Source organism: Canis lupus, chromosome 28 (genome assembly GCF_003254725.2).
Source record: "Canis lupus dingo isolate Sandy chromosome 28, ASM325472v2, whole genome shotgun sequence".
In the NCBI taxonomy this organism is placed as follows: Eukaryota; Metazoa; Chordata; class Mammalia; order Carnivora; family Canidae; genus Canis; species Canis lupus.
In genome coordinates, this window is record NC_064270.1 from 20,202,995 (window position 1) to 20,228,597 (window position 25,603).

A 25,603-nucleotide genomic window follows, 5' to 3' on the forward strand; every position below is an offset into this window, starting at 1 on the left:
AACTGACCATCCAACAAAATCTCCATTAACTAGAATTTTTAGAGACTGATATCATGGAAATGGCTTTGTACTTAGGCAATCCAAATTTTCTGAGGATAGTTGACATACCATGTTGCTTCAATTTCAGGTCTACAACAGTGATTGACAAGTCTATATCTTATGCTATGCTCACCATAAGTATAGCTACCATCTGTCATCTTACAGAGTTAATATAGTATTGTTAACTACATTCCCTATGTTGTACCTTTTATTCATGTGACTCATTCACTCCCTAACTGGAAGCTTGGGTTTCCCACTCTTCTTCACATATTATGCATGTCCCCCCAGCCCTCCTTCTCTCTGGCAGCTATCAGTTTGTTCTCTGTATTTATAGGTCTGCGTCTGGTTTGTGTTTGCTTATTCATTTGGTTTTTAGATGACTGCTATAAGTAGAATCATACAGTATTTGTCTGTCCCAGTCCGATTTCACTTAGCATAATACCCTGTAGATCTACCCTGTTGCCAAAAATGGCAAGATGCTATCCCTTTGTATGGCTACATAATATTCCATTGTACATATACCATATCTTCAGTATCTATTTGTCAATTAGTGGAGACTTAGGGAAACAACCTATCTTGGCTATTGTAAATAACACTTCAGTAAACATAGGAGTGCATAGATCTTTTCAAGTTAGTGTTTTCATTTTCTTTGGGTAAATATTCAGTAGTGGAATTAGTAGATCATATGGTATTTCTATGATCTTTTTTGAGGAAATTCCATATTTTTTCCATATCAGCTGTATTAACATATTACTACCAACAGTGCATGAGAGTTCCTTTTCATCTGACATGAGCCATAGCAATATTTTTCTATACAGGTCTCCTAAGGCAATGGTAATAAGAAAAATAAACTATGAAGATGACATTAAAATAGCTTCTACACAGTGAAGGAAGCCAACTAAACAGAAAGGTAACTCACTTAATGGGAGAACATACTAGCAAATGATATATCTGATAAGGGAATAATACTTAAAATGTATAAATAACTTATACAACTCAACACAAAAAGCAATCTGATTAAAAGATGGGAAGAGGACCTAAATAGGCATCGTTTTTTAAATTTTCTAAATAAGACCTACAGATGGTTAATAGATGCTCAATATCACCAATTATGAGAATCTAAATCAAAACCATGATGAGGTATCCCCTCACACCTATTAGAATGGCTAGAATCAATAAGTCAGGGAATAACAAGTGTACCGGACATTTTTGCAGGTTAATTTTATAATAGAATATATTGAACAGTTAGGTATCCAAACACTTATTAGCTGTGTAGAACAAAATATTAGCTATGCAGAACAAAAGGTGGTGGAAGGGCAGAGTTTGGCAGAAGGACCTGAAAAATTATCAGTCTTTCCAATAGTCTGGCAGCCTAATGGGGTACAAGAGCAAAGATCACATTTAAGGATTTCCATGTGGGGTGAAACTGGGTGAACCATTAGATAACGTTTTTGCAAAAAAAAAAAAAAAAAAAAGATAATGTTTTTCTTAGTCACTGTCTAGTGTCTTCCCAGTAAGTTTTATTAATTGTCCAAGGTCACTTTACAAATAATTTGACCTCAACTCAAAAACTAAAATGAATCTTAAGGAAACAACTACAGGCTCTAGGTATTATGCTCCTTGTGTCTGTCTGACTTGTCCTTGTTTGAAGAGGAATTTAGATAATATATCTTGATACTGTCCACAGGTGTGTCATGATGCTAGTATATACTATGAGTGAGTGTTGTTTAGAATTATGAATTGATGTAAGCCTGACTATTTTTCCCACAAAGAAAATAAACTCCCTCCAATTACTCTACTTGTTTTCATATAAAATATAAGGAACAAAAAACTGAAACTAACAAAAACTAATAGTGGAAGGTTACCTGAAGTTGAAGGCACTCAACCAAGGCAGAGAATTTAATTTCTCATAATGGAAAGATAGCATCATTCAGTTAGCTGCTGAATTTCTTTCCATTTTAAATGGAAGTGGAAAAAAAAAAAAAACAAGTAGTTGTGGAATGTAACAGAATGGACACGAAAGACATCACAAAGTCCAACCCAATGCTTAATTCACATTCTGCCTTCTTTTGTGACTCCAGGTTAACCCTTGACTCACTTCATTTTCTCAGGAACTATTTGGTCTAAGGTTTAAATGAATATCATTAAAAAATAAGACATCAAAAACCAAAAATGAAAACAAAACCCTTTCATAGTAATTAAGTTGGTAGGGATGTTTGGAAATAGGACCAAAGGGGTTTTAAAGATTTTGTAGGTAACTTTATTTTCTTCATCTCAATGCCAATTACATAGGTATATTCACTGGAAAATTCATTATTAGTTATTTATTTATTTACTTTTCTATTTGTATGCAATACTTAAAAAAACCTATTAAAATAAAATCTAAAAGCCACCTCAAATCTTTATTAAGCAGAAGATCAAATGGCGATACATTTCTATCTATCATGATTCCTAATCATATTTGTAGGAGTTACCAAAGTCGGGTGAAAAACAACTGTGGGGGGTTGGGGGGGGAGTAGTAAGCACAACATTAAATCAGTACGGGCCGTTCTAGATCATTAATTCTTATTTAAAAGATCACCTAACATGTGCTTTTCCTTTGAAATATGGCCTGAATACTTCATTGTTACTTAAACTGTGCTCTGAGGTATTATGTCTTTAATAAACTTAAGTTATGAGGCATTAGTTGAAGTCTATAGTTATCCAGACCTTACAATATTAGCAGCTGTATTACCTGTAGTGCTAATATTCTATAGTGCAATGAGAAAGGATATTACGCTTGTTAAGATCTAGGCAGAGTATAGCATATGAATTGGATTGCAACTCAGCCTATTAAATTAAAACAGATCACACTTAGATAAATGCAGTCCTTTGCCATTAAACTGAACATTAGGTTATTAATGGAAGCTGTATTGGAAATGGAAGAATTCTAAATAATTAAAAATTAGGAAGAAGGAATTCCTATGCTTTGGACAGTAAACTTTTATGGCTTTAGGTCATGCAATAATAGTAGAGATGGAGATCCATTAAAAGTATGGTGACCTTATGTCCCTGCTCTTGGACACCAGAGTAACTGAGGGCCTTGAAGGTATAGTGCTTTGAGTAAGACTGACTGCAAACATCAGTGTAAATGTCAATACCCAAAAGGCTATTGGTGTTGGAAAATCATAATTTTATAAAATAAGGACTCATAAGAGTAAGTTGCACAACCATTTTGGAGAGTTGTCTGGAAAACATGAATAAAATTGGAATTTGCATGGGCTAGAACTCAGCATTTCCACTCCTACATGTACTTGACATCCATCTGCTTATCAAACATCAGACATGTGTACAAATGTTCACCACAGAATTGTGGTAATAGTGAAAATTTGATAATGACCTAAATCCCGTTAATTTAAGAATGGAAAAACCCATTATATATTCATAAGAAGGAATACTAAAAAATAAGTGGCACTAAATGAGTTAGATGTGCATCAACATCAGTTTATCTCAAGCATATTTATGGGTGAAAAAGCAATTTGGAGACTAGAAACAGTATTTTCTAAAGTCTAAAAAGATAGGAATATTGTAGGTTATGTGAAAATCCATACATGAATAGAAAAGATAGAAATAAATGTGAATTACAAGTATTAGATTCATTATGACAATTACCTATGAGTAATTGAAGGAGAGTACACAGGTTTTTAATATGGTGGTGGGTTCAGTTACTTATTGTATTTGTCATTGTTACGTTTTCTGTATCAGAAATATAAGAAACTGGAAGAAAAATTCTGGAATTTTGTAACTATTTAATCTTAAATTCATTTGTTGAGCATTTGTGTAGCTTCTACTTGGGGGAGGCCATCATCTAGTTAGAGCCTCTGAAAGAAATAGAAGAATAATGACCCATCCTCCTTTTCCTTTGAAGAACGTATGTTCAGTTGGGAGTATAAAATCATTAGAAATTTGGGTATTTAATAATACCCAAAATATTCAGTAAGCTTTTTTTTTTTTTAAACAGACTTTATTTTCAGAGCAGTTTCAGGTTCACAGCAAATTTGAGCAAAAGATATGGAAAGTTCCCATATATCTTCAGCCTTTGTGCTTGTACCTCCTCTCCTACTACCCACATTATGCACCAGAATGGTATATTTGTTAACATCCATGAGTCTATATTGACATGCCATCACCCTTCATCCATAGTTTACATTAGATTTCATTCCTGCGTTTTACAAACATATAATTATATCCACAGTTGTCGTTTCATAAAGACATTATAGTTTCACTGTAATCCTCTGATATACCTGTTCATCCCTTCCCTCCACCATCATATCTGGCAACTATTGATCTTTTTTACTGTCTCCTTAGTTCTACCTTCACCAAAGTATCATATAGTTAGAATCCTACAGTATATAGGCTTTTCAGATTGACTTCCTTCTCTCAGTAATCTTCACTTAATATTCCTCAATGTCTTTACATGGCTTGAGAGCCCATTTTTTTCAATTCTGCATAGTAATCCATAAAAATCCATAAGCAACTCAGTTTGTTTATCCACTCACCTAATCAAGGACTTTGTGGTAGGTTCAAGCTTCGGCAATTACAAATTACGTTTACTACAAATATCCGTGTTCAGGTTCTGTGTGGATATAATTTTTCAACTTGGATAAATACCAAGGAATATGATTACTAGATCTTATGGTAAAAATATTTTAATTTTGTAGGAACCACTTTTTTCCAAAATGGCTAGACTATTCTTGCTGTCCCACCAGCAATGAATGGGGATTTCTGTTTTTCCACCTTTTTTCCACCATTTGGTGTTTTCAGACTTCAGATTTGGGCTATTCAAAAAAGTAGACAGTAATATCTTACTGTGTTTTAATTTGTAATACCCTAATAATATGAGATGATAATTTTTCATCAGTATTAAAATATATAATATATAAATATATATTTATACATTATAATAAAATATTTATAAAATTTATAAAGTATTTTAGATTTATTTATTTAAGAGAGAGAGGCGCAGAGACACAGGCAGAGGGAGAAGCAGGCTCCCTGTGGGAAGCCTGATGGGGGACTCAAACCCAGGACGCCAGGGTTATGACCTGAGCTGAAGGCGGATGCTCAACCACTGAGCCACCCAAGCACCCTTTTGTTCACTTTTAAGGAAGTTATTTTTTTGAGTTCTGGAGATTTGGGGTATATCTTTGTATATTTGTATATTTTTAATAATCTTCCACAAGTTATGTCTTTGATAAAGATTTCTCCTACTCTGTGTTTTATCTTCTCATTATCTTGATAGTTTTTATTGTTGTTGTTTTTGTTTGACATAGTTTTAAATTTTAAAGCAGTCCAGATTATCAGTGATTTATTTCAAGGTTCACACTATTGGTTTGTATCTAAAAAGTCATTGTCCTATGCGAGGTCATCTAGATTCTGTCATGTTATCTTTAGAAATTTTAAAGTGACCTGTTTTTCATTTAGGCCAGTGACCTATTTTAAGTTTACTTTTTTTGTGAAAAGTATATCTATGTCTAGATTCTACTTTTGTCATGAGAAGATCTACTTGTTCCACCAGTGTGTGTTGAAAGATCATCTTAACTCCATTGTGTTGCCTTTGTTTAGTTCTCAAGGATGAGTTGGCTACATTTATGTGGCTCTATTTGTGTGCTCTATATGCTGTTTTATCGATCTACTTGTGTATTATTTTGCCAATATCACTCTCATAATTATTAATGTTCTGTAATAACTGCTGAAGTTAGGTAGTGTTAGTCATCTTTGTTCTTACACATTAATATTGAGTTGGTTATTCTGGATCTTTTGCTTCTCTACATAAATGTTATATATGCAGTTTGTTGATATGCACAAAATAATGTTCTATAATTTTGATTTAGATTGCATTGAATCTATAGGTTAAGTTAGGAAGAACTGATGTCTTTGTTCATGTATAGAAAGATTCAGTATTACAAAGAATCTCTTTATATTTGATCACTTTTGTAGTTTTACTCCTATAGATCTTGTACATTTTTTGCTAGATTTATGGCTAAATACTTCATTTTTAGGGGTGCTAATGTTTTTTTTTTCTAAATTTTAAAGTTTACTTGTTTGTTGTTGATATGTGGGGAAACAACTGACTCTTAAAAATTAACCTTGTATCTTGCAACCCTGCTGTAATCATTAGTTCCAGAAGTTCTTGGTCCTTCTTTCAGATTTTATACTAGACAATAACATCATCTGCAAACAGTTTTATTTTTTTCCTTTGTGAATTTTTATAGTTTTTGTTATCTTCTTTTACTGCATTAACTAGGACTTCTAGTACAATGATCAAAGTTATGTTGTGAGGTGATATCTTGCCATCATTGTGATCTCAGCAGAAAAGCTTCTAGATTCTCACCATTAAATATAATGTTAGTCATAGGTCTTTGTAGATATCCTTTATCATGTTGAAGATCTCTATTTTTAGTTTTTGGGGAGGTTTTTTTTATCATGAGTGGCTGTTTTTATTTTTGTCAAGTACTTTTTCTGCATCTATTGATATGATCATGCAATTGTTCTTATTTTTTTAACATGTTGATGTGGTAGAGGGTATTGATTCTCCACCCCACCCCTGGAACCAGCCCTGCATACCTGAAAAACTCATTTGGTCATTGTAACTTTTTTTTTCCTCTTTTTTTTAGATTTCATTTACTTGAGAGAGAGCATGATCAAGAGGAGAGAAAGAGAGAAAGTGCGCACATGAATGGAATAAGGCCATAGGGAGAAGCAGACTCCTCTCTGAGCAGACAGCCCAACATGGGACCCAATCCCAGGACCCTGGGATCATGACCTGAGCCAAAGACAGAGGCTTAACCAACTGAACCACCCAGGTGCCCTGGCATATAACCTTCTATACATTGTTGTGAAGAAGGTATATTTAGCTCTTTGGATATAAGTGTATAGATGTCAATTTTATCCATTGACTTCTAATGTGGAGTTTAATTATGGTCCTAACTTTCTGGCTGCAAGATCTACTCATTTCTGATAGCTGACATGTCCAAATATAATAGAATTTCAGGAAAAATAAATATGCCTACTATCAGTTTTTGCCTCATGTAGTTTGATGCTCTCTTGTTAGCAATCCTTAATGTGTGTGTGACTGTTTTACTGGAGGATTGACTCCTTTTTTTTTTGTTTGTTTAATGCAATACCCTTCTTTGTCCCTGACAACTTTCTGTTCCATTATGTTGGCTCTAGCTGAAATTAATGTAACTTTTTTGAGTTAATAGGGTATATTTTTATTTTCCTTTTAAAAATATTTAAAAATTAAAATGAGTTTCTTAGACATCATGCAGTTGCCTTGTTTTTTATCTACTCTGAAAATATTTTTAATTGATATATTTACATGATCTTTAGATTAACTGACAACGTTGGATTATAGGATCTGCTATATTTGCTACTATTTGCTATGTGTTGTTCTTGTCCTTTATTATTTCCATCTTCTAAGTTTTCTGCATTTTAGTATTAACTGAACATTTTATTATATTTTTCTCCTTTCATAATATATCAATTATAATTTTTTAAACTTTTAATTGTGCCCTAGAGCCTGATGTGTTCATTTACAGCTAATCCAAATTCATTGTTAAATAATACTATATTTATTCACAGCTAATGAAACAACTTTAAAATAATAAAATATTCCTAATTTGTCTCATTGCTATTATTTTACTTACACATAAATATCTATATGCAGGTGCACATACACATATGTGAGCACATATAATTGAATACATTTTGCTATATGTACAAATTTATATGTTGGATTAATTAAGAATAAGAAAGATAAAAAGCTATTTTGTAACCTATTCTTTCTCTAGTACTTTTCTTCATATCTGAGCTTCTAGTCTATATAATGTTTCTTCACTCTGGAAAAACATTTCTTACCAGGAAGTTTACCTGAAACAAATTCCCTCAATTTTTGTCTGAGAATTCTTTTTTTTTTTTTTTTTCACTTTTGGAAAATTCCTTCCCTCAATATAGAATTCTATGTTGGCAGTTTGTTCTTCTTTCCTTTTAGTACTTTGCAATGCTTTTCTTGCTCATGGGGCTCTGAGAAGTTTCATGTAACTCTTTGTTTCTATATAAGTTTTTATCTTTTTCAAATTTTTGCTCTTGGATTTCTTGCTGTTTTGGATATGGTATACCTAGATTTCATTTTTTTTTATTTTGTGTGTGTGGAGGGGGCTTTGATTTGTTTTCTGAGCTTCCTAGATCTGTAGCATGGTGTCTAACATTAATTTGAAGAAATCCTCAAATCCTATTCCTTTCCTTGTTCCTTTCTATTTATCCTTCTGGTATCTTCATTATGTATAAGTTATAACTTTTGTCCAATATTCTTGAATATTCCTCTTCTTCCTCAGACTTTTTCTCTTAGCTTTCTGGTTTTGAAAATTTCCATTGACATATCCTCAAGGTCAAATTCTTTCCTCAGCTATGTGGAGTCCATTAGCAAGCCCTTTAAGGGATTTTTTTTTTTTTCTGTTTAGTGTTTTCTGACCTAGAGAATTTTATTCTCATCTCTACTCACATTATCTATCTTTTATGACATATTATCTACTTTGTCCATTAGAGAGCTTAGCACATTAATGATTTTGTTGTTAAATCCTGGCCTGTTCATTCCAACACTCTTGACATCTAGGACTCTAATTCTGATGTTTACTCAGTTTCTTTAAACTTTTTATATTTTCCTTTTAACATTTTATGCAATTTTTTGATAGCTGTGCATGATGATGTACTAAGTAAAAGGAACTGAAATAAATAGGTTTTTAGTGATGTGGTGCTAACAGTGGTGGGGGTGATTTGGGGGAGAAGCATTCTAGAATACAATTATGTCTCCATGGTTTAGTAAGCTGGCGCCCTTGGACTGTGAACTTTACAAGTGCTTCTCAGTAACTCCTACTTTAGGCAGGACCAGTTAGCCAGAGGCGACTGGATTTGTATATTTCCCTTGCCTCATATGGAAGATTAAGCTGAAGTTGGGTATTATTTTTTTTCTCCCAAGTTAATTGGGCTGACTTAAAATATAGACAAATAACCTCTGGTAAAATTTAAGAGCAGTCCTCTTAAGAACATAATGGCAGAATAATCTGTATATTTTTTGTTTTCTTTTGAGAGAGAGTGCACAAGTGAGCACACATAGTAGGGGGGAAGGGGGAGGAAGGGGCAGAGAAGATGGAGAATCTTTTTTTTTTTTCTTAAGATTTTATTTATGTATTCATGATAGACACACAGAGTCAGGGACATATAGGCAGAAGAAGGCTCCCTGCAGGGAGCCGGATGTGGTACTTAATCCCAGGACCCGGGGATCATGCCCTGAGTCAAAGGCAGACATTAAACCACTGAGCCACCCAAGTGCCCCAGAGGAGATGGAGAATCTTAAGCAGGCTCTACCTTTATCCCAGAGTCCTAGGAAGGTCTTGATCTCATGACTCAGAGATCATGACCTGAGCCAAAATCCAGAGTCAGATACTTAACCAACTAAGTTACCGAGGCACCCCTAATCTGGGATCTTTTTAAACAACTACTTTCCCCCTTGCTTAGAAGCAGGGGAGGATGAAGACCTTGTCAAACTCTTGGAATTAAAACTCAGAGAAAGGGGGAGGTGGCAAGATGGTGGATGAGTAGGGGTCCTCAGCTCCTCTGGTCCCACAAACTTACCTAGATAACGTTCAAAATATCCTGAACACCTACGAATTTGACCTGAGATTTAAAGAGAGAACAGATTGAATCCTACAGAGAGAAAAGTTTTCACTTCTAACAAGGTAGGAAGGCAAGATTAGAAAAAGAATAAAGTGGGGGAGGGGAACTGCAACTAGTAGGGCTAAAGTGGAGCAGCAAAAGCATTTGGGGCATGAATGCCCAGCCCCTGAAGAAGTGGAAACTAGAAATCTGTGTCAGAGTTTTCCCTGAAAGAAAACTGTCTAGCAGGGAAATCAGGCAGAATCAGAGGGGCACTGCAGCCCCAAGATTCCCAGAGTCACTATAAGGGGAGAGGCACTCAGGAGAAAAGCTCACCACAAACCACGGCATGATATTGGTAAAGGACTAGAGCCTTGCAGCCCTCCGGGGCATTTGGGAGAAGCCAGTCCAGTTAAGCAGATGGGCTCCAGAGTGGCCTTTACACTAAAGCCTGGCAATGGACAAAGGTGGGTTTCTTCTGTTCCCTTTGGGAGAGGTGGTCCCTGGGAGTGCAGATTCAGTGGCGCAGGGCCTCAGATCCCAGGGTGCCCAAGTGGACAAAACTGGCTATCCTCTGTTCCCTCTGGGACAGGTGGAATCAGGGAGGGTATAGGAAAGTGAGAACTCTCCTGCTGGGCATTCTGCAAGCTGTGCAGATTAGTGCACCCATGCCTGCCCCTGGAGCTTCTAGGCCTGTGTGGACTGGGAGACTGAGGTTAGTTACCCAGGGGAACTTGACTCCAGAGCTGGAAATCTGGCCACTGCTATTTTTTTTCTTCTTTGTTGCAACTTGTGCCTGGGAGAGGTGGGGCCTCTAGGGAACAAAGGCCTCACAAGATAAACAGCTCATACTGAGCCCAGCACCTGGCAAGGGGTGGGGCATCCACGCCCAGGCACAGGCACCTGAGAATCAGAACAGCAAGCCCTCCCCTGGAAGACCAGCTGGAAGAACAAAGGAAAAGCAAGTTTACTGAATAAGCAGCACTGGAAAGCTCCAGGACTGAGGGAAAATAGTATATAGAACTAGAGGGTCCTTTTTTTCCCTCCATTACCACTTGTTTTTATATCAGACTAAAATTTTGTTTTTCTTTTTTTTTAAGATTATTTATTTATTTATTCATGAGAGACACACAGAGAGAGAGAGAGAGAGAGAGAGAGAGAGAGAGGCAGAGACACAGGCAGAGGGAGAAGCAGGCTCCATGCAGGGAGCCCGACATGGGACTTGATCCCGGGTCTCCAGGACCATACCCTCGGCTGAAGGCGGCACTAAACTGCTGAGCCATCGGGGCTGCCCAGACTAAAAATTTCTATTTTTTTTTCTCTTTTCCAACTTTAGATATGGGTTTTTGAGATATGGGTTTTTGTTTTTTATGAGATACAGGTTTTTGTTTTTTCTGCCTTGTTTTGTTTTATAATGGTGGAAGTTAGTACCTTCTAACACATGACCAAAATACACTCAGAACCATGTGGAACACCGTGTTGGTTCATCTGTGAGATAATATTCTCTCTTCCTTCCCATTCTGTCCCCCTCTTTTATCTTGTTTATGTTTTGGTGGTCCATGTTGGGGCTTTCTATAAGTATTGGTGGTTTATATAAATTTAGGATTAAGCATCTTCTAACATACAGAGCAAAAGACACTCAGAACCAAGAGGATCACTGTCTAGGACCCCTCAGGTAGACTACATTCTCTCTCCACTACCACATCCTCACCACCATCTCCTCCTTTTTTACTCTTTTCTTTATCTTCTTTGTCTTTTTTTTTGCTTTTCATTTTTAGTACTTTGTTTTAAAATTTGTTTTTCACTTTACTGATCCTTTTATTTTGTTCTATTCTTCTTTTTCTTTTATTTTCTGGTGTCTGAAAATGGAATCATTTGGAATCATCTAGAGTGTAGTTTACTTAGGTCGTGGTTGATATTTTTGACTTAGCCTGCTCATACAGCCACTCTGCACTGGAAAAAATGACTAGAAGGAAGAATTCACCACAAAAGAAAGAACCAGAAACAATACTCTCTCTCTCTCTTTCTCTCTCTCTATCAGTCTGTGACCTATGAAATATAAGTTAGGCTATTGAATCCAAACTTTTTAAAGATTTCATTTATTGATTCATGAGAGATACACAGAGAGAGGCAGAGACACAGGCAGAGGGAGAAGCAGGCTTCATTCAGGAAGCCCAATGTGGGACTTGATCCTGGGATTCTGGGATCACGCCCTGAGCCAAAGGCAGATGCTCAACTGCTGAGCCACCCAGGTGTCCCACTTTTACATTTTTTTTTTCAAATGGAGACATTAAGTAGAGACCCATCTTAAACAGCAATATCTTACAATTTTTTGTGCCAGAGCTGGACAGAACTGTGGTTAGTTTTATTCCTGCAGCACAGTGCTTCCAATTCTGTGATTAACATTACCATACCAAATCACTGGCAATGGCTATGGTACTGTATTTGTGGCTAAACTTCCATTTATTTTTGGAGGGCAGGAGAAACTCCTGGAAAACAAAAACTACATGCAAACACAAGAAAACAAAATTCAGTGGCTATTAGTTCCACTACTACAGGCCATGTCCATTACATACTCCAGGTCCCCTGAATTCAGCTGGTGTGAGACAACTCTAACACCAGTTAATGCTTCTACCTTTCACAAGACAGAATTGAACAAAGCCATTTTGCTGCATGTCAAACATTAGTGTGCTGAATTCTGTGCAGAGAAACAAGATTGACTCTTAAGCAGAATAAAACTCTTGCCTGTCTGCAATAACACCCATAACATAATCAGCATAAGGTCCGATGTAGACTTGAACCTACGACCTAAGAAAAGAATGCTAGACCTTTATTAGAACTGAATTCTCTAGATACTAAGTAAATTAATCTTCTAAAATTGACTTGATAAAATTCCTAGGAAGCTAGTGCTTTTTTTCCGAGATTGGAGCTAAGTTAAACCAAGAGGAGAGCAAGGCAAATAAAGGAGAATAGTATCACCTAATGAAATTTTTGTCCCATTTTAGTAGAAAATAGTCATAAAAAAACCTACAAATTTTTTCTTAAACTTATAAATAATAAAGATGACAAAGCTGCCCAGAACTAGGGTATGTGCTTTCACTTTCTATACAGCTTCCTAAGAACTGATAGTTTGTTTCAATTTTTTTTTCTTACAAATACCTTCATATATTGAACCTCAGAAGAATCCCCGTGAAGAAGGGAGAGTAAAGTTGATATATTTGCATGATGCAATTTAGAGAAGTCTTTAAAGCTACCTGAATCACTTTTTTTCCTGTAAAATAAGTTATGACCCCAAAAAAATAAATAAATAAAAAAGACATCTGAAACACACAAAGTCATAGATAGTGGAAAAGTCTATTTACAGCTGTCTCAGCTTCAGGTTTTAGATTTTAATCCAGAGCCAGTTTTTCTGATTTTAATTGAAAGATTTCAATTGATCTATGAAGCAATAAGATACCAGCAGATAGCATTCATCCAAGGAAATAGATAAATCTTATCATATCAGAAAGCTAACATCTCTGAGCTATGAAGGGAAATCATTCATAGGATTGTGTCATCTATTTGAAAGCTGTTGAAGTTGTATTCAGTCCATGTAATTCTAAGCCACCTAAGATTATTGGGAAAATATATTTGAATAAGTATTTATTTCTGCCTCTTCAGTCATAAGTAGTTACATAGATAAGAACAGAACCAGCCCTGTCCTGCAGACATGAAATAAATTGTCCACCTACATCCTCCATGAAAAGGAAGAATGCTTTAGACCCAGGTGTGTAGCTGAGTGTGACGAGAGAAAAGAATGTTTAATTTTTTTTTCTCTGACCTTCTCTAAATGATTATCTGACAGTGTCAATCGGGTCTCTAAGAGTAGTTTTGAGATGATTCCTACAAATTTCATTTAAGATTCAATTTTAGTATTTTTGCTAAAATTCAAACATAGGATGTATCTAGAGGGGCTTTTCCTAAAAACATGTACATACACACATACATATTTATAAAGGAAATAGCAGAATCAAAATCATAAAGGAAGCACAACACTTGGGAAAGAATCTGTTAGAATATGGTATCTTTCTAATGAGTAGATACTAAATGTTTAAAACATTATGAAAAGGAAGCAGAGAACGACTATGATAGAGTATTATGAACAATAGGCCATATAGGTCAGGAGTAACAGATGAACCACTTTGTTTTAGATAAGCCCATCTCCTTGTTCTGCTTTTGTTTTTGCTATGTGGGGAAATTGTGCATTTTCTTAATGTGAGGGAGTCATGCCTGCTCTAAACTAGCATACACTCAGTGTGATCTATGTCTCAACATAGGATCTCACCTAACAATTCTCTGGGTCCCTCTTTCTAGACATCCTCCTATATCAAAACTGTGATAGTGTATGGGTCCCCCATTTGCTAGCTTCCTTATCCTTGGAATGGGGTAAGACAAGCAATGTAGAAAATTATGACTTGTTACTTAAAGGGAAAACAAATACTTTAAAATTTCTCTAGGTTCTTAAACTTCCAATAATCTCTGACTAGGTAATTCACCATCTCATTTTCCCAGATGGGAAAGATGTTTCCCAGATCTATCTGAGCCATTGCAACAGGTAAGTAGCCCCTCCTTTTAGGTGTGCTGCTACAGCCACTGTTACCTTTATTGCTTAAGCTCCCATATCTTGAGAATTGACACTATGTTTAGCAATATGTCAGAAAACTTAGGTATATATGAGAGACTCCTAACTCTGGGAAACGAACAAGGGGTGGTAGAAAGGGAGGTAGGCAGGGGTGGAGGTGAGTGGGTGACAGGCACCGAGGGGGGCACTTGATAGGATGAGCACTGGGTGTTATTCTATATGTTGGCAAATTGAACACCAATAAAAAAATAAATTAAAAAAAGAAAAAAAAAGAAAACTTAGGTATACCTCATATGCTCAAAGTAAATAGGTACCTATGTTCTCTAGAGTCATTACTGTTTACTATAGTAGCTCAGTGTCTTTGAGAAATTATTTTACCTTATGGAATTAGTAGTGTTTTTGTTAAGTATAAAATTCTTCTCATATCATCAGTCTTACAGGTGTATGTGTGTTTTATATTGGAAGGCATAGCCCATTGCCTGAAACATGGTAAGCTCTTCATTAAGAGTTTCCTAGAATAGTAGTTATTAGTCTCCCCTTTTATAGGAAGAAAGGAACAACACAGGTTTGGTGATTTGGAAAAAAAAATCATTCAATAAGAGCCATAGTCAAAAATCATATCCAGAGGGGATTGTGGGAAGATGGTAGAGTAGGAAGCACAGCCATTCAGACCAGTTACACTAGCAGAATCTGTCCCATTTAACAATTGTCTAGAGTCTATTATAGGCTTTCAACTCTCAAGGGAAAGATTGAATAGTGAATCATAACTGATCTTGTTCAAAGCCAACTTTTACTTTTTTTTTAAAGATTTTATTTATTTATACACAGAGAGAGAAAGAGGCAGAGGGGGAAGCAGGCTCCATGCAGGGAGCCTGATGTGGGACTCGATCCTGGGTCTCCAGGATCATGCCCTGGACTGCAGGCGCCAACTGCTGCACCACTGGGGCTGCCCTCAAAGCCAACTTTTAGCTAGGCAGCAGCTACTCATCACCCAGGCCATATAGGTGGATGAACACATTTTGGGATAACTTGAACACAGCTTTTAGGAGCTAGGGCAGTCAAAAACGATTTTGTTCTACAAATATCAAGGATCCATCATGTTTTGATTGCTAATTTCTGCCTCTGCTAAATGTTGCTTCTGATCATGGAGGTAGAGACAAAAAGGCAGCCATTCTTGTTGCACTTCTGTATGTCAGGTTAAAATGTCCAGTTTTCAACAGCAACAAAAACACTATACAAGAAATAGCACAGTATTGTCAATTCTAAGGAGAGAAAAAGGATCAACTATTACAGAAAAATACTTGATGGCAGATCTACCAAACAAGGACTTGGAAACAGCTTCCTTAAATACTCAACAAAAGATAAACATGAAGAAAGTAAAAGTATGAATACAAAAATATTAAATATAAAACTTATTAGAAATGATAAAGCTGGGCAGCCCGGGTGGCTCAGCGGTTTAGCACTGCCTTCAGCCCAGGGCCTGATCCTGAAGACCTGGGATCGAGTCCTGCACCAGGCTCCCTGCATGGAGCCTGCCTCTCCCTCTGCCTATGTCTCTGCCTCTGTGTGTGTGTGTATGTGTGTGTCTTTCATGAATAAATAAAATCTTTAAAAAAATAAGTGAAATGAGAAATTCACTAGAGGGATTCAAAGGCAGATTCAAACAGAAGAGTTGATGAACTTGAATATAGCATAATTGAAATTACCAAGTTTGAGGAAGAGAAGATGAAAAGAGTGAAGAGAACCTACAGGACCTGTGGAACACCATAAAGTAGACACATGCATTGTAGATCTTCTAGAAGAAGGAAGAGGCAGGGGAAATATTTGAAGCAATAATGGATGATAATTCCATGAATTTTAGAGCTGTGAATATAAATATCCAGTTAGTTGAGCTACAATTGGGATAAAACTAAAAGACAGCCACACTGAATTCTATGAAATCAAACTACTGCAGACAAGGATAATTTTGCAAGCAGCAAAAAAAGAATGACTCATCACACAAAAGGAATCCCCAATAAGATTATCACCAGATGACTTGTTAGAAACCTTGGAAGCCAGAAGGCAATGGAGTTACATATTTAATGTGCTAGAAGAAGTAACCATAAATTACCCTATATTTGGCAAAACTGTTCTTTAAAAGTAAGGTAGTAATTAGGACATGCCCAGATAAACAGAAGTTGAGAGTTGGTTACTGCTAGATTTGCATAGTGAGACATGCCAGACAGTTCTGTAGGTTGGAATGAACACACCAGTCATTGCACATGTTTTTTTTTTTTTTTAAAGATTTTATTTATTCATGAGAGAGAGACAGAGAGAGAGGCAGAGACACAGGCAGAGGGAGAAGCAGGCTCCATGCAGGGAGCCTGATCCGGAACTTGATCCCAGGACTCAAGGATTGTGTCCTGGACTAAAGGCAGGCGCTAAACCACTGACCCACCCAGGGATCCCTGCACATGGTTTCAAGAAAGGGGATACATGGGCTGCTATAAAAGCCGTATTGTAACTCTGGTTTGTGAACCTACATTTTGTTTCCCTACTAGATTTAGAGACTGTTGTATTCTAAATTGTTTTGGATGTTCTATGGATAAAGATGTAATATTTTGATAACTTTAAGGGATAAGGATAAAGTTGTAAAGGAGCAGCACTTTGTATGTAGTTAAAGTTGAGATGCTATAAATTTTAAGTTAGAGCATTATACTTTCAGGATATTTAATGTAATCCCAATAGTAAACACAAAGAAAACAGCTATAAAATGCACATACACACACAATTAAAACACTTCACTACAGAAAGATCAAACACAAACCACCATAATAAGGTGGAATAAGATAAAATTACAAAGGTTAAAAAAAATGTGGCAAGTCTCTTATCAGTAAATATTTACATGTAAATGGATTATCTTTCTAATCAAGGACAGAGATTGATAAAATGGATTTAAAAACTTCAACTATGTGCTATATTAAGTCACTTTAGATCCAAAGAAACAAATAGGTTGAAAGTGAAAGTAGGGGAATATCTAATTATGTTAATGCTGATGGACTTGTAGACAGTTGTTTCTGTTTTGTGTATCTGTGTGCATGCTGTAATAAATGCTGCTATATTCCAATGTTTGCATTTTATTTAACATTTTTGATGTACTTATGTCTAAGTGTGAGCTTGCTTGGACTTCATATATGTCGTTGTTAGGCTTCATTAGATAATCTTGAATTGTAAGCCAATGCGGCTGTGCCAATTTAACTCACCAGCAGTGTATATTTAGTGCTCTAGTTTATTCACATTTTTAGTGGTATTCCGCAGCCAAAAGTTATCTTTTCATTTAAGCCTTTCATGTTTAATTTATACTTCTATGATATCTAAAGTTAAGTATCTCTTCATTAACTTGATGGCTATTTTGTATCCTTTTTTTCATAAAGAGCTAAATTTTTTTGTACACTTTTCTCCTGGGTTGTAGGACTTACTGATCTGTAGATATCCCTCATATATTCTAAATACAACACATTTGTCAGATATGTCTGAAAAATTAAGTTAGCCTTCTAATCCTAGTAATATCTTGTGAAGAATGCAAATTTTTGTTCTGATAAATTTTAATTTACTAATTTTCTTGTAGTTTTTGTGTCCTGTTGAAGAGGTTTACTCACTCTATAATCCAAATGATGTCCTTTAGTTTTCTTGAAAAATATTTTTTACTACTTTCCATTCATATTTAGATCTGACATCTACTTGGAACTTTAAGTGAAATAAGGATCTAGATATAATTCTTAAAAATCTAACATATCTAACTGAGAAGACAATCTTTTCCCCACTATATACTACTATCATTTCAGTGATACTGGATAAATTTACAGGTTTTGGAATTTTCTGGGTTCTGTATATTTCATTGTGTAGCTATCTTTTACTAGGATTGTGACCTATTAACACAGCTTAGAAGTAAGTTTTTGGTACTGTATATTTGCTAGCTTTCTTCAACATTTTCTTTGGTAATCTTGGATCTTGAATTTATATTTGAACTTTAGAATTAACTTGACAGTTTCTATAAAGACTAACATGCACACATAAATTGCTGATATTTTAACGAGGATACACTGAATATAAGGGTTAACTTGAGGAAAACATATATATAACTGTTACATACACATAGTTGTATATATAAATAAAATTAATTCTTGACTATTGAATGAACCATGTATTCTGTGACTTTATGACATACACAAATTAATATTAAGGTCTTACCTGAACATTAGTTTGAATTTCCTAGATAAGTAGACTTGTCTTCTAGACATTAAAATGCAGTTTTTTTCAACTTCATAGGATATCAGTACTCTCAGTGTAATCTTGAAAATTGCAATAATAGACTTTTTTTGCCTACCCTCAAGAGGAAAGCATTTTGCTATTTCAATATTGGCAGTAATGATGGATGATACACAAGGTTGTAGCACCCAAGTCTACTTGTTAGTGTGGGTTAGAAACCTATGTTATTCCTATCATCTTTTTTTTTTTTTTTTTTAACCAGCCACTTTGTGGCTATGCCATGAGGACTCATGCTGTTGGTAGACCTATGATTCTTTTTCCCTGCAATAAAATCACCTATCCAGGTTTCATGGGGAGATTACATGAGAAGGGTATTCACTTCTAGATAATGTGTAATCACTGCAAAGAACTCATAGCTGAATTCAAATTTTTTTTCCTACACAAATTGATGCCCAAGACACAATTTATATTTCTCTTATGTCTTTCATTGGCCATCCCTAGGCCCACAAGTATAAGATACCTCAAACACTTCCTCACTCTGTTCTATGCCCACTGCTTTGGATCTGCTAAGGCCTCTTTTTCTCCACTTGGTGTGAAATTTGTGTAAATTTACCAGGTCAGTGGCTTTCAGGTTTTTTTTTTTTTTTTTTTTTTTTTTTTTTTTTGTCTTTCAAGTAGGAGTTGACATCTCTATCTCCCGGGATTTTTTTTGGCATCTGAAGGAATTCATGTCTAGTCCCATATCTTCACCTCTGAGCCCTTGAATAGATTCTGTCCTAGAATCATCTGTTCTACTACATAACATCTCTGGGTCCAGCTTTTGCTTCATTCAGGCCAACAGTCGTTCCTGTTAATAGAATTCAAGTAAAATATAAAAGCTAAGAAACATGTGCATAACTCACATTCTGAGTAGAGGAAGATTAGCAAGCAATCTTTTAAAATTCTATTTCCTCACAGTTTGCCATTGTTCAGCTCAGAAGGCAAAGCTGCAGGGTCTCTTAATATTGTGGTAATTAATACTCAATGTATGATGTCTCACTTTATTCAATTTATACTTAGTGTGCCCTGCCAAAATGCAATAAAGAGAAAATTTAAAAAGCCGAGAAAGCATAAATTATTAAGCTTTATTCCCCTTGAAGCATGATTTTAAATAATATCCAGTGCAATGTCATCTAGGGCATTTGGAGATTACACAGTTGAATATTTTGGCTGAAGTTCATTGCAAAGGTGGGGTAATGCAAGTTAGTTGTATCTTTCTTTGAATGTGAAAAAAAAATGGGTCTATAAGGAAGGATGTCAGATGGCTTTCATCTTTCTCAAGGGAGTTTGGTTAGTGAGAAAGACTTGAAGAGTAGTGAAGGTGGGGACTAGGCATCACACCTGCCCTCAATCTCAAGCGGTCTACCCAGAGTGGATTTCTTGAAAGTAGCATCTAAGGAGGAGAACTAGTGGCTTAGGCCTTTACTTCCCTCAACCTCCTAGGAAGAGACCATGATTAAAAAGGAAATTAATCTTCTGTCCTAGAGACCAAGCTGCAGGGTCTCTTAATATTGTGGTAATTAATACTCAGTGTATAATGCTTACCTGGGCTTTCTTATCAATACTGTGGCTTCTATTTGGATGGTTACTGGATATATTTTGTGTGGGAATACTACTCTTCCTGTGGAGAGGAGAAGAAACACAGAGTACAGAAGGCATTAGCATGTAAAACAGGTAAGCGAGAATGGATAAGGAGAGTATATCTATAGCCAAAATTCCTAAAAATAAGGAGAAAAGATAAGGACAGTGGAAGAGGTAAAGAGCTGCTCTTCTCTGCAGAGACCAGATGATAAGAAAGGGAAAGGGAAGCTGACATTTTTCATATACCAAGAAATGGGAGCGCACATAGAAGATCAGGGAACAACTGACCTCTTATTCAAGCCTGGATTCAAATGCTAAAAACTAGATTTGGGCTTCTGTACATCTTCTTTGTGTGTCTGATTTGAACTGGCACAGAGCAATTGAGATGGTAAGGGAAATAATGGTATTAGCCTAGTGATTATTTCAGAAAATGGACAGGCATCTCAACTATGCAGGAAAGAGAATTTCTTGGCCATTACCTTAGTCTTCCACAATCCCTTGCACTTACGTACTTAGACACTATCACAGGCAAGATATCTGATGCACCATTTTGATCAAACAAATCATTGTGCATTAATTTCTTTGTTTTATTCATTCTTACCCCTGCTATGTATGTAGACCTGAAATAATTCTAAAAGGGAAAACAAAGTTTTAGACTTAGAAAATTTATGATATTTGTACAAGTAAAATAAGCAGCATGTAAACAAGAACTTCCATCCTGGCACATCTTTGTTCAGATTAATTGGAGGAGGGTTGAATGAGGAATTGGGCCTTGAGAAAAACTTGGATACATGAAGATAAGTGGAGGGGGGTGGGGAGTAAGAGCCTGAGTAAGATTCTGGAATTTAGAAAAAAATACTCTATGTGTAGAACCTATTCTGGCTCAACTCGTATATTCATAAAACCATCTGCTCCAGTTACCTGACCCCTAAACCACCTCTCACTTCAGAATGTTTTGACAACTCTTAAAGTTTTAGATTTTTCCTATTAGCCAAATTACAGACAACATGGGGTCATTAATTTTGATTTTTAACTTTTATTTAATCCCTAGGTAATATTATGATAACTTTAAGGATTAACTCTTAACTTCCTATGTAACACAAAACCATGTTAGATGTAGTTACTGTGTTGTAAGTAACATTCCTAGTAGTTATTTATTTTATAACTAAAAGTTTGTACCTGGGACCATTTCCCTCCAATTCTTCCTCCTATCTGCCTCTGGTCTAATCTTTTTCTAGGAGTTGTATAGATCCCACATATAAAGACAAATATGGTATAATTTCACCATATAGAAAGAGAGGGGCAGAGACACAGGCAAAGGGAGAAGCAGGCTCCAAGTTGGGAGCCTGACAGGGGACTCGATCCTGGGACTCCAGGATCACACCCTGGGCCAAAGGCAGGCACTGAACCGCTGAGCCACCCAGGGATCCCCACTGTTGTTATTTTTAACTTTTCGAGATTTCCCAAACTTTCTCCCTAGTCTTTACTAATTTACACAGTACACAGTTTATAAAAGTGCACAGGGATTCTCTTTTACCCACATTCATGCCAGAAATTCTCTCTTATCTTGGTGATTATGGTCATTCTTACAGGCATGAAGTGATATCTTACTGTGGTTTTAATTTGTATTTCCTTCATAACTAGTCGTATTACACACCTCTTGATGTACCTATGGGCTTTTCATATATTTTCTTTGGAGAAATGTCTATTCAAGTCCTTTGCCCATTTTTTAATTGGATTGTGCCTTTTTGCTTTTAAGTTTTAGGGATTCCTTAAATGTTTTTGATATTCTTTTATCCTATATATGCAACTATTTTCCCTTTCCATAGGTTTTCTTGCTTTATTTCTTTTGCTACACAGATGATTTTTCAGGCTGATGCAGCCCTACTTGTTTGTTCTTGATTTTGTTGTTTGTGTTTTAGATGTTATAACCAAAAAATTGTAACTAAAACCCATGCCAAGGAGCTTTATCCTTTTATTCTAGGAATTTGTTCTAGGTTTTATTTGTTTTGAATTAATTTTTGCGAGTAGTATAACATAGAGGTCCACATAAATGTTAGGTGGTTTGTTTTTCCCCTGGTTTAAAAACAAACAAACAAACAAACAAAACCAAAAAAACAACCTTAAAAGGAATTGCATTGAATCTGTAGATTGCATTTGGTAGTACAGACACTTTAACATTACTTCTTCCAATGCATGAACTGAGGATACCTTTTCATTTATGTCTTCCTGAATATGTTTTATTAATGTCTTGATATTTTTGGAATAAAGATCTTTTGCCTCCTAAGGATTTCATTGTTTTTGGATACCGTTGTAAATAGGAATTTTTTTTTTCACAAAATTCACTATTGGTGGCAGAAACACTAATATGTATAAACTTTGTATCCTGCAACTTTACTGAATTCACTGATTAAATATAATAGTCTTTGTGGTTCTCTATATATGATCATATCATCTGCAAATACAAAAAAATTCTATGTCTTCCTTTCCAACCCTAATGACTTTTTTCTTGCCTGACTGCTCTATCTAGGACTTTCACTACTATATTTTAAAGGAGTGAGGATAATGGACACCCTTGTCTTGTCACTGATCTTAGAGGAAAAGCTGTCAACTTTCAGAGTTGAATATTATATAACCTGTGGGATTGTGATATATGGTCTTCATTATGTTGAGATGTTTCTCTTTTGCTTAATTTAAGAGATATTAATCATTTTATCTGAACTTTTATCAAATGCTTTTTCTTCATCTATTGATATTGAGATTCTACATTCTGTTAATGTGATGTGTCACATCAATTTATATATGTTGAATCATCATTGCATCCTAGGGATAAATCCCACTTGATCATGGCAAATGATCCTTTTAATGTGCTGCTAAATTCATTTTGCTAATACGAAGAATTTTGCCTCTATATTTATCAGGACTATTGGGCTATACTGTTCTGATTTTTAGTATCAGGATAATTGTTGGCTTCATAAAGTGAGTTTGGGAGTGTTCCTACCTCTTTGATATTTTGGATGAATTTAAGAGGGATTGTTAAAGTATTTGAATTTTGATTAAAGTATTTATCAATAAAATCATCTAGTTCACAGTTTTGCTTCATTCAGGACATTTTGAATTATTGATTCAATCTCCTTACTAATAATTGGCCTATTCAGATGATCTATTTCTTCCTGAGTCAGTTTTGGTAAAATGAATGTTTTTTTATAAGAATTTTTCAATTTAAATCTAGAATTTTCAGTTTGGTGGTATATTGTTATTCATAATAGCCTCTTATGATCTGTTGTATTTCTGTGGTATTGGTTGTAATGTCTCCTTTTTCATGTATAACTTTGTTGATTTGGTTTCTTTTTTTCCATGGTTAGTCGAGCTAATGCTATGTTAATTTTGTTAAATTTTTCACAGCACCAACTACCAGCTCATAATTTTCTATTTTTCTGTTCTATTTCATTTCTGCTCTAATTTACATTTTTTCCCACTAAATTTGGGCTAAGATTACTTATCCAGTTTAAGATATAAAGATGCTTATTTAGGATATTTCTTTTTAACATACACATTTATTGCTATGAACTTCCCTTATTGAACTGCTTTTTGCTGCATCAAAACCTCTGGTACATCATATTTCAATTTTAATTTAAGTGGCCATATTTCTTTTAATGTATCCTTTGATCCATTGGTTGTTTAGGAGATCATTATTTAATTTCCATGTGTTTAGGGACACCTGGGTGGCTCAGTGGTTGAGTTGGTTGAGTGGTTGAGTGGTTGGTTGAGTGGTTGAGTGGTTGAGCCTTCAGCTCAGGGCATGATCCTGGAGTTCCAAGGTCAAGTCCCGCATCAGGCTCCCTGCATGGAGCCTGCTTTTCCCTCTGCCTATTTCTCTGCCTCTGTGTGTGTGTGTGTGTGTGTGTGTCTCATGAATAGATAAATAAAATTTTTTAAAAAATAATAATTTCCATGTGTTTGTCAATTTTCTAGTTTTCCTCTAGTTGATTTCTAACTTCATGCAATTGTGGTCAGAGAGTATACTTGATATGATTTTATTCTTGAATTTCCTAATATTTGTCTTGATGCCTAACATGGTTTATCCTAGAAAATGTTCTATGTGTGCTTGAAAAAAATATGTAATGTGTTGTCATTGGGTACAATGTTCTGGATATGTTAGGTCCGTTTATTCTACAGTGTTCAAATATGTTTTCAATTGATTATGTTTAGATGATGTATTCATTGATGTAAGTGGGATACTAAAATCCTCAGCTGTTATTATCATATTCCTGTTCATTTTTCCTTTTAGCTCTTGGTTTTCACTTTGCATATTTAGGTGCTCTCATGTTGGGCACATAAATACTTACAATTGGTATACTTTCTTGATGGATTGATTCCTTTATCATTACATAATGATGCTTTTGGTTCTTTTTGCCATTTTTAATTCAGTCTATTTTATCTGTTATAAGTATAGACATCACTTTTGTTATAAGTATAGCTATCACTTTTGTTTTGTTCTCCATTTTCTTGAAGTAATGTTTTCCTTCCCTCTTCAGTATTAGTCAATGTAGGTAAGAGATTATGGGATTTTGTTTTTGTTAGTGTTAAAAATCTATTCAGCTATTTTATCCTGTTTGTTTGGAGAATTTAAGTGGATTACATTTAACATAATTGTTGATAGGTAAGGACTTACTATTGCCATTTTGTTCATTGTTCCCAGTTGTTCTGTAGATCTTTTGTTCCTTGTATCTTATTCTGCTGTGTCTTTTTTTCTTTTTTATTCCCCCATATTTTGATGTTTTTGATATTAGTAGGATTTCTTTATCATGTTCTTTTGTATAATTCTTACAGACTCTCCCTTCTTACCATAGAGCTTATATAAAATATTTTTAAATCATAATATCCTATTTTAAACTGATAACAGCTTCAATAGAATTCCTAAACTTCACACTTTTATTTCCCCTCCTTACATTTTAGGTTATTACTATTATAGTTCATGTTTTTTATGTTACAAGTTTTGTGGTTATGGTATTTTTTACTACATTTTTAAAAAACTTTTAAATTCAAGTTTTAAGTGAATTATGCATCACCATTACCAAATTACAGAGTCTAATTTTTACTATACATTTACCATTACCATGACATTTTATACTACTTTTGTGTGTGTGTTTTCATGATAATTAACATTCTTGTACTTCTACTCAAAGAACTACTTTGACATTTCTTGTAAGGCAAGTCTAATGATAATGCATTTCCTCAACTTTTGCTTAAAATTTTATCCCTCCATTTCTGAAGGATGGCTTCAGTTATAGGATTCCTTTCCATTCCTTTTTTCTTTTTCCCTCAGTATTTTGAATATGTCATTGCACTCTTTCCTGGCCAGAATTGTCTGTTGAGAAA

General features: G+C 35.2%; 1 long non-coding RNA gene across 1 annotated transcript in view; it reads left to right on the forward strand.

The window, feature by feature from the left end:
- The window catches only part of LOC125753901 (uncharacterized), a 39,401-nt gene extending 32,305 nt beyond the window's left edge, over nt 1-7,096 (forward strand). Inside the window, exon 2 of the long non-coding RNA XR_007406692.1 lies at nt 6,696-7,096. This is a non-coding gene — a long non-coding RNA (uncharacterized LOC125753901). The remainder of the gene's footprint in view (nt 1-6,695) is intronic.
- Nucleotides 7,097-25,603: the final 18,507 nt, after the last annotated feature.